The 15,192-nt window shown below is 33.5% G+C and overlaps 1 pseudogene; it reads left to right on the forward strand.

Moving 5' to 3' along the window:
- Window positions 1-5,300: 5,300 nt before the first annotated feature.
- LOC143533087 (cyclic dof factor 1-like) lies at window positions 5,301-7,565 on the forward strand (annotated as a pseudogene).
- Window positions 7,566-15,192: the final 7,627 nt, after the last annotated feature.

The raw sequence follows: 15,192 nt of genomic DNA on the forward strand, positions 1-15,192 counted from the left end.
TTAATGTTGGGTAAATGACTTTCAAGAGGTTATAGACTTAGGCTAAGGGTAGGGGGTGAACGGGGGCGCGGCCGCCTATGTGGCTCGCGAACACCGCTACACCCCTCAGGTGAGCCAGGGAGCGGTTGGCCCCTGTGGCTGGGACCGCAGGGCTAACTAGCCGTTGGAGACGTTGGTTGACTAGTCAACCTATCTGTTGGCTAGTCAATATATATATAAATATATATATATATATGTATATATATATATATATATATATTACCTATAAATACAATTCCACACTTTCTATAAAAACTCAAACCACACATTCCCTCTACGAAAACTTCTCTTTATCTCCGTATTTATAAATGGCATCGTTGTCGTTGTCTTCGTCTTCCTATTCTACCGAAGAAGATGAACTCGTTTGTCAAGCGGTTCAAACGAGGGTAAGCTTTTTGAGAGATCAAAATCGCCCCCGAGCCCCATTGTTCCGACAACCACGTATTCGTGATCGAAAGACCGCTAATGAAACTTTGATACGTCACTATTTTAGTCCCAATCCCACATATGGTGAGGATAGTTGTAGAACCCGTTTTCGAATGACTAGACGATTATTCATGCGTCTATACAAGCAGAGATATATTTTTTTTACGTTTGTTTATATATTTTTAAATATTTACATAACTTATATAATTTTAATAATTATATTTAGGGGTCATATCGCTATACAAGCGGAGATACTTACGTAGACCAACAATGTATGATATCCAACGCATATACGAAGTGCACGGTGAAAAGCATGGTTTCCCCGGGATGCTCGGCAGCCTTGATTGTATGCATGTTGGTTGGGCTACGTGTCCTACTGCTTAGCGAGGTCAATTCCATCGAGGTGATCACCCAAGCCCTACTATTGTACTTGTGGCGGTGGCGTCACAGGATCTTTGGTTTTGGCATGCGTTCTTTGGGGTTGCCAGGTCGAATAATGACCTCAATGTTATCGATCAGTCACCGATAATCGATGACCTTATCGACGGGGTTGAACCCCCTCAAGCTTTTTTTTGCAAACGGAGAACATTTCAAGTACGAGTACTACTTCGTTGATGGTATTTACAACGAATGGGGGATACTTGTTCAAGCTTACGCGTCTCCAGTTTCTGACAAACGAAAGTACTTCACGAAGAAACAAGAATCAGCAAGGAAAGATATTGAAAGGGCGTTTGGAATCCTAAAGAAAAGATGGGCAATGTTGGCGAATCCAATAAGATTTTGGACAAGGGAGAAGATAACGGAAGTCGTCATCATGTGTATAATCCTATATAACATGATACTAGAATACGAGAGTCAAGCTATTTGTCAAAACTACCAAGGTGATATTCCAAGACAAGAATCGACGATCACCAATGAACAACGACTCGACAACATAAATATCATCAAGAGCCATGAGTTACACGGCAACGTTCGGCATGAGTTGGTCGAGCATTTGTGGGATAGAAGACTCGATAATCTTGTATTAGACTAGTATCAATATAATGTTTTATATTATTATTAATGTAATGTTTTATATTATTATTTAATGTATTATTTAAAATAATTAAATAAATAAAAAACTGAATCAAACCCCTGATCACCTGGACCACTACACACTCTAGGGCTTGGTTGAGAGGCTTGATCCATGGCCATGTCATCGACTACGTGACAAATATATTGGATCACTTGGGACTCAACCAAGCCTCAGTATCCTTAGCCTTATAGTGGTAAGAATATAGTAGAAAAAAATTGAACTTAGGATCTCTACTTAAAAAAGAACAAGACGTTTACCATTAGAACACCCCTTGAAGTTTTAAACTTTAACACGTGGGAGTTTCATGTTTGTATAGATTCATGTTAAAGTGTAGATTACTGTTAACTAATTTTTTAAGTTATCATTAATATAAAGTAATAATATTCTATGAATAACCCAAGTAAACAAAGCAGGATTGCAATCATATAAGCCAAACCTACGATGTATAAAGTTAATTAACTTAATTAATTATAACAGTGATAAAATAAATTATATGCCTATTTTTTTTTTGACAACTTCTAGGCCATGAGGTATACTCTAACCTATTCTAACTCCACATAAGCTCCACATCACTCATTTTTTCTCTTTCACTCCATATCATCCAAAGGAAATGGTTTAACTCATTTAACTCCATCTCTCTCCTATTAATATTTAATTTAAAATCAAACATTTAGTTTAATTACCAAAATAAATAATAACTAAACAATTAGTAATTAATATATATTTAATGCATATTGTTCATTTTAACCCGTTAGAAGCATAATCCATGGGTCATTTTAACACACTTAACACAAGTGGAGAGTGGTTTAGTTCATCTTTAAAGTGTCATGTCATGTTAACCCATGTAAAGGTTAGAATATACCTCATGGCCTGATCATTAACAACATATGTTTGTACTTTCCAGTATTTGAACACTCACTCCATCACTCAAATAAAGAATTTGTAAAGAATATCTAAACAACAGGTTTAATATAAAATTAATTTTAAATAGAAAATTATAAAAGATAAAAGAAAATCTATTAAACGTACACATCTCAATTAAAAATACCTAAACAAAAAAATATAATAACAAACTAATATATATGTATTAAATTAAAACAAACTACGTTAAAAAATAGAATAAATCATTATAAAATAGCAAAACGATTAAAAACAAAAATTTAAATAAACTCTCGTAACATGGAAGGATCAAACTAGTAATCTTATATACACAAACATTTATTGATTTCTTTTTAGTGTTTTACAATTTCTATAATATATATCTAATTATTAATATACTCCAAACATATATTTTTTAAGAAAATCCAATTAAACACTTTCTTAACTCTTTTCTCTTCACTTAAACTATTCTACTACGGATCAAAACTATAAAAAAAAGTCACAACGTAAAATACGCCTATCAAAAAATTTTATTTGTCGGTTATCAGACCCCCGAACTCTCATGTGGTTTCGTTCCTCGATATAATATATTTTAAAAATATCAAACTTATTATTTTTAAATAAAAAAAGACATGTTCACATATTTATATATTATTCAAATATTTACTGTGAAGAGGTATGTACCCGCCTCAACACCGAGCGAGGCGGGTCAACCCACAAGATATAGACAACGGGCTTGAAATCAAGATATTATGAAGGCACAAAGCCAAAACCTATGCGCATGACGCATATCACATATGCTCAGGCATCACATATGCTCAGGCATCACATATGCTCACGCATCACATATGCTCACGCGTATCACATGCTCACGCACCATATATGCTCACGCATATCACATCTGCGCGTGGCGCATCCGCGCGTGGCGCATATCACATGCTTGTGCATATCACATCTGCGCATGAAACATCTGCGCGTGAGAATAAAGAGAAGACCTCGCGCATCCTCAGGATAGGCGCATATCACACATGCACATAATCAACCTCGTCCTTATCCAAATCAGGATTAGGGCAACCTTGATTGTGCACGTCAGACAACCTTCCAGAAGTTATCTTTTTAAGGAATAAGAATATGCTGATGTTGACAGCTGCCAATGAAAGGTGGACAACTCAGCAAAACCCATGTGCAATTAATCAATGAAAAAGCACCAGGTGTCCCAAGGACACGTGGCGCAAAGCAATAGGAGGAGGCCAAAAAGGCCCTAATTGGGTCTGAGCCCAATCATTGGAAACCCTAGCACTATAAATACCACCTCAACTCCACAAGGAGAGGTATGCCCTATTACACAGTATTCAGCTATATTAAGCAATACACTCCAGTTTCCTTACTCTCAGATTATTATCTTCTCCTACAAATCTCTTATTCTCACACCGGAGGGTTACCCCAAAGAGGACCCCTCTGTCCCTTTCTGAGGGGTAAGTTTACGGTGCTGTTCATTTTGTAGGTGGAAGAATCAAGATCCCAGAGAACCATCGGTGAAATAGCATAATCACACCCGAGTAAAGTAGATCGTCTACCAGTGAGTCGATCCACGTTTCTTCATTGGCGCCATCCGTGGGACTCGAACCCACGACCACGTGGTTTCAACCAAAAGGATAGATTTTCGCGCAACGATAAGTAATAAAGAAAAAGACAAAACCCTATTAAAAGAGCAAACTATTAAGTCTAATATCTATCTTACCTCGCTCGCGCGAGACAAGACACACATTAGACTGGGGGGGCTTGAAGAGGTATGTACCCGCCTCAACACCGAGCGAGGCAGGTCAACCCACAAGATATAGACAAGAGGCTTGAAATCAAGATATTATGAAGGCACAAAGCCAAAACCTATGCGCATGACGCATATCACATATGCTCAGGCATCACATATGCTCAGGCATCACATATGCTCACGCATCACATATGCTCACGCGTATCACATGCTCACGCACCATATATGCTCACGCATATCACATCTGCGCGTGGCGCATCCGCGCGTGGCGCATATCACATGCTTGTGCATATCACATCTGCGCATGAAACATCTGCGCGTGAGAATAAAGAGAAGACCTCGCGCATCCTCAGGATAGGCGCATATCACACATGCACATAATCAACCTCGTCCTTATCCAAATCAGGATTAGGGCAACCTTGATTGTGCACGTCAGACAACCTTCCAGAAGGTATCTTTTTAAGGAATAAGAATATGCTGATGTTGACAGCTGCCAATGAAAGGTGGACAACTCAGCAAAACCCATGTGCAATTAATCAATGAAAAAGCACCAGGTGTCCCAAGGACACGTGGCGCAAAGCAATAGGAGGAGGCCAAAAAGGCCCTAATTGGGTCTGAGCCCAATCATTGGAAACCCTAGCACTATAAATACCACCTCAACTCCACAAGGAGAGGTATGCCCTATTACACAGTATTCAGCTATATTAAGCAATACACTCCAGTTTCCTTACTCTCAGATTATTATCTTCTCCTACAAATCTCTTATTCTCACACCGGAGGGTTACCCCAAAGAGGACCCCTCTGTCCCTTTCTGAGGGGTAAGTTTACGGTGCTGTTCATTTTGTAGGTGGAAGAATCAAGATCCCAGAGAACCATCGGTGAAATAGCATAATCACACCCGAGTAAAGTAGATCGTCTACCAGTGAGTCGATCCACGTTTCTTCATTCTGGATTCTTTTAATATTTTTTATAGTGCTATATATTTTTAATATATTAATCATAGTATATTTTTTGGAATAAGAATGTATTAATAATGTATATCAAAATCCTACACCAAATAAAAAGTAGGCCTACCCCACTTTCTCCCAAAGAAAATCTCCCAAGCCACAAAGAACTTGTGGCTCACATTTACTTCCCATGCCTACGTGTCATCCCCTAGCCTCTGCTTTTTAACCACCACTCCAACTGCCGCAAAAACATAAACATTAACAGATTTTAGTTATAACATCAAACACCCTCTGCCGCCATAATGCCGGAAGTTAAAGATCCTGCCATCAAGCTGTTTGGCAAGACAATTCAGTTGTCATATGTTGATAATGAACAACAACAACAATATTGTTTTGGTCACATTAAGGTATTGTTATTATTATTATTATTATTATTATTATTATTATTATTATTATTATTAAACATAGTTTTTAAAGCTATTAAAATGTTCATTTTGTTGGGCTTTTATTTGGGAAGACAATTCAGTTGTCATATGTTGATAATGAACAACAACAATATTGTTTTGGTCACATTAAGGTATTATTATTATTATTATTATTATTATTATTTATAAACATAGTTTTTTAAAGTTATTAATGTTCATTTTGTTGGGCTTTTAGTTTTTTTTTTGTATAAAAAATACTTTTTATAGATTTATTTTAACTATTTAATGATGGATTAGTGACTCTATTTTAGTTGTTAATATCAAGTTTAACTTTCTTAACAAGTTTTTTTTAAGTTTGATTGATTGACCTCTGTTTTTCTTAAATTTTTAATAGTAAAAATTAATAATTTTATAGATTTATTTCAGCAATTCAAATAACTTAAACTTTGCTTGACTGACCTCTGTTCCTCTTAATTTTTTTAATAAAATATTTTGAATTTTTTATAGATTTGTTTCAACATTTTATATAAATGATGATGGATTACTGACTCCAATTTAGTTATTAATATGAAATTAACCTTATTACAAGCTTTCTTGAAGTTTACTTACTGACCTCTGTTTTTCTTAATTTTTTTCAATAAAAAAACAGAGCTGTTAACAAATTTATTTCAGCAATTCTATGATTTATTAGTAAATATATCTTAATAATTAATATAAAATTAAAAATATTGACACTATTTCTTAAATTTTGCTTGATTAACCTCTGTTTTTTCAATCTTTTTACAACAAATTACATTTTTTTATAGATTAATTTCAGTAATTTAACCAAGAATCAGTGACTCTGTTTTAATAATTAACATAAAATTAACCTTCTTCATCATCTACCATAATAATAAAAATAAAATTAGCCTTTAATTTGCATCAAAATACATCCCCTGTTTCACTTGTTCAATATCAAAACAGAGTATTATTAATTTTGTTATTGTTTTCTTATTTTCTTATAATTTGATTAGTTTCAGAAATCAATTGATGACGAAAACATAGACGAAACAAGTTCCGATCAATCGACATCTTTTGAACTCAACGACGACCCCAAAACACCAAATCCAGATAAAGAAATCCCATCAAAAAACACCCAAAAGAAAGAAAACCCGAACCCTGAAGAAAAACCCCAAAAACCCGACAAGATTCTCCCTTGTCCAAGATGCAATTCAATGGACACCAAATTCTGTTATTACAACAATTACAATGTTAATCAACCTCGCCATTTCTGTAAAAACTGTCAACGATATTGGACCGCAGGCGGGACAATGAGGAACACTCCAATCGGGTCGGGTAGACGAAAAAATAAGAGCTTATCGTCCGCTTCTTATTACCGACATTTGATTATTAAAGAAAGTTCGATGAAAAATAATGGGAATTTTCTTAATTTCGGTTCGGATGTTCCCCTTTGCGAATCCATGAATCAAGCCCTCAACTTTATTGACAATTCGCGTAGTCTTGAAGACGATTGTTTGATTTCCGCTTCGAATTTGGTCGAAAACGGCGGGAATAATGGGAATTTAAGGAATTTAAAATACCCTGTTCAAATCCCCTGTTTTTCGGGTCCTCCTCCATGGTGTTATCCGGTAAATTCGGGTTACCCGGTTAATTTTTACCCGCCACCGCATTACTGGGGTTGTACGGTACAAGTGCCGATGCAAGTGCCATATATGAACCCTAATTCCCCATTGGGTAAGCATTCTAGAGATGGGAATTTGTTGCCTTCATCTTTGAATGATGGACTTGAGGTGGGAAAAAGTGCGGGTATCGATCGATGGTGGGATTCTTTCGAAGGCGTTTAAGTCGAAAATCGATGAGACGAATGAAGTTATGGGTACTTCTTTGGTTAGTTTGCAAGCTAATCCTGCAGCTTTATCAAGATCACTGAACTTTCGAGAAACTTCATAGACAGTGGCGGGCCTAGGAACTTTTTTACGTAGGTGATCAGGGGGGCTTAACCAAAATTTTATGGGAGACGATTGGGATTTTCGGGTATAAATAACAAAAAAAAATATATGAAAGGCAGCTGCTCCCATACTTTGTATGTAGGTCCGCAGATGTTCAAAGGGGGAAGGTGTTATGAGTTTTGAACTTTTGAAGAAGGTTAGGGACTATAGAGGAATGGTTTTGGTTTGTGATTACTTAGGGTTGTGAAGTGTGCAATGAAATTGTACATGACTATGACTGTAAAGAAATAAAAGTGTTTTAATAAAGGGAATTTAGATGGGGAAAGAAAGGCACTTGAATGTGCAAAGTGCATGATGATAATGATGATAAAGAAGAAGAATAAGTGTGAATTTTATTCAAGAATGTCATTGTTTTCTTCTGCTTCTAGTGCTTAATATGTCACAAAGTTTTATCAAAAGTTAAAGACTTTCTCCCAAGAGCAATAACCATGTATGATCTAGAAGTATTGAGTATGAATATTGTATTTCAATTTAATTTATTCAATAAATTAGTGGGTATATGTTAAAAGTATACATGTTATTTTGATATAGAGGGATTATGTAATAGATTGTGACATTGTTTTTCCCCCCTTTCTTAAACCTTATAAGGTATTTACGCATGTCTGTCTACGAGAATTTGAATGTTCTTATAAGGCATAAAAACTTATTGTAATTTTGCAAGCTTTACTTATTTATTATTGGTTAAATTGTACATATATACATATATGTTTTAAATTTTGCCCCCCCCCCCCCCCCCCCTCCTCTTCATAATGGGTCCTAGATGGTGCCTAAGGCGCATGACTTCTAGGTTTGCCCTGTATTTATGGTAATTAACTACCCAATACATAATTAACTATTCTATGACTATTTAACATACCTCCTCAAGTTACACGTAGATTTCATTTTGATTTCAACATGAAACAAATAACGAAAAGAAAATCTAAAAACAAAAATTAAAACATCAACATTAAGTTTTTGTTGTTGTGCTTACTTTGTTCTATGTTTCTCTTAAACTCTGACATCAACGACGATCTTTCTAGACGGTCGACGGTTTTATGGTCCTATAAATAACGGGGACATCGACCATAACAATATTTTCAGACGACGGGGCCAACGACCAACAATTTTATTTGCCGCTGCATATATGCTTCATTCTTCGATGGATCAACAAAGTGGCACTCATCTACTGGCCTAGAAAAAAGTCACTTGACATGAAATATGCTCGTGTTTGATTGAATCGTATGTGGACATTTTAGGAACAATTTGGTCAACAGAACAAAAACTTGAACTGCTTGATCAAAATGGACATTTTAAAGATTTTCCCAGTAAGTATTGACCGACAAGTTTTTTTGTCTTGTGAATGACGATTTTAATTTAACTTGTGTCAATGTATGGAAATATCATAGTTGAACGGCCATAATTAGAATATTATGAATGTAGAAGGGGCAAAATGAATATTGTGAAACACAAATAAGGGTTTTGTGGGGTGGCTTGAATTCAATTCATAAAACCAAACAAACATGTCTCTTTCAACCAAAAAGCTAGGAAAGGAAAGTGAGGCATAAAGTTTTTATTTTTTCTCTCTCTCACTTAGTATTCAACTATTCTTGCCTGGCAAAATAAATAATATCCAATGAGTCACAAAAATTGATTTTTTTTTTCAAAAGAAAGAAAGACCATCTTCAATGATAAGTAGCCATTCTACACTCTCAATTATGCCATGTTGATGGTTTAACAAAAAGAATACTTAACCCTAAACATGAAGTATTTTTAACCCGTTGAAACTTAAAGTTGTGTAATTGAGCACGACTTGTTCAATATGAACAAGTTGAGCATGCTGATGGGTTATAATCATGCTATAAACGTGTTAAATTGTTATAATAAATGAGAGTAAACGTGTTTGTTGTCGGACTGCTTAGTTAAAGGGTTTGACGAGTTGACGTGTTTAATTAAACAGGTTTAACAAGTCAATATGACAGCGATCCATTTATTTAAATGGTTAAACATATCAATTCAAACATGACTTTTTTGCATTCACCGAGTTATATGACAACTAAAGTAAAATCTGAACATTTTCGTTTCAAGTTGCTTTAAGAATTACACCCAAGTTCTATAAAAGTATTAAGACAAAAAGGTAGACATTATATGATTATCATATGTTTTTTTTAATTATACAAAATTCGAACACTTATAAACCAATCAAATGAACTCAATCAACTATCCCCCTTTGTAGAGTCAATTCCAGAAACAAGCAAGATTTGACAAGTACCAAAAACTTAGTTTAGCTTGGTGGTATATGTACAAAAATGTTACCATGCAACATATGTAAAGTGTCAACCTATAGGGTATTGAGTGGGGGGTATATGTGGTAGTGTTATCAACATTTGATAGCCACAAACAAAAATGTTGTGGAATTATGAGGGACCAATGTCATGTGATACCTTTAATGCTTCTTTAATGATCTTTTGTTTCTTTCCTTTTATTACTTTCTTCTTTCTTTCTATAATTAGAATTTTATTTCATTGTTTTGAAAATGTTATAGTATTATCCAAAATTATACAAGCGGACTAAAAATTTAGAAAGAATGATAACTATACTTGTATTAGAATTTAAAATAAAATAATAACATGGTTTTATTAATTATATAGCAACATCATATCTAAATGTGAAATATTCAATTAATTAATACAAACAAACATCCATTCCGAGTAATGTCTCACTCGTAGCCTCGTAGGTAAGATCGTAAAAGAATGAGATAAGGACAAACCATATATTTATCTCAAAGATTATAAATAGAGAGTTACCTATGAGATTTATGGCTCAACAACATTTTTTTTCTTTGTAATATAAGTACAAATAACATACGCCACATATTAGTAGTGAAAAAAAGGCAGACGCGTCTAGAGAGTAACTAGACGAGATAAGACCACCTATAAATAGGTAAGGATCTATACACCTTCTTAAAAATCCCTAAAATCTTTAGCACTTACCTGACATCGCCAATAACATTTATTACCAGTCATGTTCTCAGAGTGATATAAGTCTAGCAAGTTATGCTTAATCTTTTCGTCTCATGTTTGTTTGGATCTGGCTCTACTTTTCTTCTACTCCACTATAAAGGGCCTCCACTCTTGTACCAATGTTTCCATTTGTCTCGTCTTCACGTGCCCAAATGATCTAATGGCTAATCCCCTCCCTTATCTTATCTGATATATTGCTACTCCAATTTATATCTAAATTCAATATAATGTGTCCACAAATTCACCTTAACATTCTCATATATGCTACTTGTAACTTTTGTGCTTCTCTTTTTTATGATAAACAATCGGTCCGTATTTTCAAATTAGTTAAGAGAATATCTTATTTAAACCTTCTTTCATATAAGAAAAAAAGTCATAAACGAGTTAATAGAGTGAGCATGCATTATGCATCTATGTGGGGGTCGATATTAGCACAAAGTGTGTTTAGCCTAAAAGCGTAGCAAACAATGATGATCGTTGGGGCAATGGACTCCTAAGTAAAATATGAACTCAATGAATCGCATATAAAAAGTGAATAATGATTAAGAATTTCGACTAAAATGAGTTATAAGACTGAAATGTATTAGTGAATTGCGCTGCGAATTATATGTAATTTGCTCCCTAACAATTAATGGTTACTTCTTGCTAATTATTGTATTTCAAATATATAAATATATAAACCTTATAATGAAACATGCATGATGATGATGATGAGCTCATCCTTATGTAACAATTTGATATTTGGAACAGTTAAACAGTTGAACCTTGCTACCCAAACAACAATGGTATTAAATATATACGATACCGACACTCCTTTCCTATTTAACCCTATAATGACAATCATTTTCATAGCACTTCTTGACAAGACCAAACAGCCCCTCAAACAGCCTCAAGTATTTTGATATAAAATATAATATAAGAAAGTTAAATACGTAACCATAATAAATTATAAAAGAACCACAAAAGCCAATCTGAAATATTCACAAATGTATATTTACTAAACTAAAATAGTTATCAAGCCTATCATAGTTAACTACATGAAGTATGTGATATAAGTATATAACCATATAGCAAGAATGATGCTTAATTTTGAGAAATTACACATATGGTCCCGAAATAGTTTGAAATCGTAACACAAATGGTTATTGAAATAGATGAGCGTTAGTTCTTTCAGTTAAGGTCCATCTCTTTAACTGTACCACATGAACTTAACTGAAAAAACTAACATACATCCATTTCAAGTACCATCTATGATACGGTAATTTGAAACACTTCGATGACCACATATGTAATTTCTTGAAGCTAATGATCATACTTGTTATATGTGTGTACCGGTCACAGGAACACCCATGTAATTAACTCTTGCTATTAAAATCCATCATGATTATGTGATGTACTTGAATTGATATATGTATTAAGTGGTGATAAATTTATGCTTGTTCATATGCTATAAAGCGTAGATTGACGATAGTTCTCTAATCTACACATGTGAGGAAAAACCATGAAAAATGTAAGATATCATTTGGTTTTTTATTATATGCTTTTCAACGTTAACGTTGAAGAAATAAAGGCTTTAAAATAAATATCATTATTGAGATCTGACTAGAAAAAACATTGTGTTGTTTTGGTTATTGTTGTAGTTGTAGTTGTAGTTGTAGTTGTGTCACGTTGGCTATATGTTTTCATGCACATGTCATGTCATATGTCACGTCATTATAAACAACTAAATTTATTTTTCAGTTAAAGTGATATTTATATTTTCGTTTAAACTAAAATTAAAAGTGACATTAATAAAACTGTAAGTATGAATTATCAATTATTATAAGTTACTGAGTCATACTTTTGGATTGTTACAGTCTATTTAGTCAAAAAGAAAAAAAAAAGGTAACAGAAAACAAAACAAATCAAAGTTGATACCACCACATTGATGCATCATGTGCATACATAGTTATTTCTCTGTTGGAGTGGACTGTCTTAACTCTTATACATCGAAAGTGAGAACTAAGAGAGTACATTTTGCTATTTTGTAAGTATTAAGTATTCCAACAATAAGTCATAGTTTAATTGCTAAATTTAATGTGCCTAAAAACATCATTCGTCTAGATCTTGTTGATTGTGATCTTACGAGTTTCCTAATGAAAATCTTGTCTAAATGAGGCTCATGCTCACCAACTTTATAACAATGTTAATAGAAAAATGCCTTAATTTTTCATTTCGCTTAAGACCTTTAAAAGCCACCCAGAAATGACTCTTACTACATTGTCTTTCATTCCTTTAAGATTGAGGTGCATTTTCTAGTTTGGGTTGATACAATGCAAATTTTATGGTGTGTTGGAACCACAATACTTAATAGAGTAAACTACGGTTATTGTCCTTGTGTTTTCTCTCTTTTAACACTTTTTGTCCAAAAGCAAATCTTTCGACAAATAAGGACATGAGGTCAAAATCCTATAACCGTTTCGGTACTAGGTCCTTACCCAGATACCTTTTTCTGTTAAACATGCTCACGTGCTCCTCACGTATTTGGAGTTGGAGTTGGATGTGGGAATGATGTGGTAGAAATATGAACAATCGTTTTCATTTTTGAGAGATTTTAGAAAAGCAGGCTTGTCTGGATACACGAGAAAAAGATTTGGCATATTTAATGTATTAAGTTATTATATGATTGGAAGGCGATAAATTCTTGGGTTTTTCACATTGTTGAGGCTCGTTCTTCTATGAAGGTTGCATATGAGATTATGATTGCTTCGTTTGGTTGGCTTAATAGTAGAGCAAAGTTAGGTCGTTTTTCTTGGTTGGAGTGATGTTATACTCTCGTCTAGCTTCTTGCTAGTCTATCTATACTATTTAATAAAAGGCTACAAGTGTTGCCACTTGTCACTCATACATTAAACCTCATCATTTTTAACAAAATTATAATAGTAAATTAATTATAGTTATCATTATTAAAAATTTTGTTTCAAATTTGTTAATTTAATATTTACTTACAATTTTTTTTCAAACATTTGATATATATAATTATCTTTTACTTAAATTTGTTTTAAAGACTATTGTACAACGACTGTATTAATATTGTTTAACGAGTTTATTGTTTTCTGTATCCTGATTATATATTAAATATTGTATTTTCAAGAACTACTCGTGTAGTACACGGGCCTCAAACTAGTGTTTTATAAAATGTCACTATTCGGATTAAGAAGATTCATAAATTAAACTTTAAATACGTGATCATGTCTTTGCAAGAATATATTTTCAAGGAAAATGATAAAGTAGGTAGATCATTCATTGTATTCATCGTCTTTATAGACTTGACGATTTTAGCTATGTACATTTAAATCCCCTTCTAGGAACCTTCAATCACAATGCAAAAACTACCATATTTCAGTGTAATTGATAAAAACAATTTAAGAGTTTATTTCACAATATTTCAACCTCTTTTCCAAGATTTATCACGCTAAACTATGAGTTTTTTTTCTAGTTTTTCCTATTTATGGATATATAGTAAAATCAACTGACTACATATATAAAATCAACTGACTACATATAGCAAAATTTTTATTCGGATTAATTTCATATATACGTCCTTAATAAATATAGCAATAAGATTTGTAGCCATCAAAATCGGGAAAATAAAAGAAATACGTGTAGTTACAATATATTTTTTTTAAGATGTGACATTTTAATTTGATATTGTTTAATTAGAAGTTACCTTTAACCTTGTTTGACACGTTCATTCCACCTGACCCAATGCTAATTTTGCAACAGAAGTCTTCCTGCTCAATCCAGTTCTTAATTTAGTGACCAGAAGTTGACTCTTAACAAAATTCCTTCAAAAGTTATTATAGTAATAATATATAAAGTCTTACACTCCTAGAAGAATTTTTGGTGATCTAATATGAAAAATGATTATTATATAGATCGATAAGATAAATATTATGGTTTGGTGTCATAAGTTTTCTATAACATACAACGGTGTATCTGGTTGGCCAATTGATTTTTTAATTTTCTAATATCTTTTTTCTTAAAAAAATAGCATTGTTCCCTTTTTAAAATGTTATTTGTACTATAACACACGTAATTGATATCAACCGAATTCGTGTCAGCTTGACGTCGTAAAGCTAGGTTTTATCAATGACCGGGTTTTAACGACAACATGCGGGTTTTGTCGGTGTCTAGGTTTTACCAACAACACTATAGTTTTAATATAGTACTGGTTTTACTGGTCGGATAAACTTCGTTTTAAATCCTTCTGTTATATGTTAATATGGCGAAATTATTTTTTCAGTTTAATTATGGTACCGTAACGAACGTAACAAACACTGACCAAATTTTTGTTGACTCACCATTGCAACTCTTAGGGTTTTACCAATGGCTGGGTTTTATCAACAGAATAAACATTGTTTTAAATATGTTGAATTTTTTTATCGGGTTTTACGTATCAGCAACGCTAGGGGTTTTACCAACACCCTGGTTTCAACGCTCTGGTTTTACGGACAACGCTCGGGTTTACCAACGCCCGAGTTTACCGATCGAATCAATGTCGTGTTAATATGTTTTATTTTTTATATGTTAATTTAATGAATTTATTTTTTGGGTTCATTTCTGATACCATAACGAACATA

Source organism: Bidens hawaiensis, unplaced genomic scaffold, assembly GCF_021521415.1.
Source record: "Bidens hawaiensis isolate Kalapana, Puna unplaced genomic scaffold, B.hawaiensis_p1.1 tig00009618_1, whole genome shotgun sequence".
Lineage (NCBI taxonomy): Eukaryota > Viridiplantae > Streptophyta > Magnoliopsida > Asterales > Asteraceae > Bidens > Bidens hawaiensis.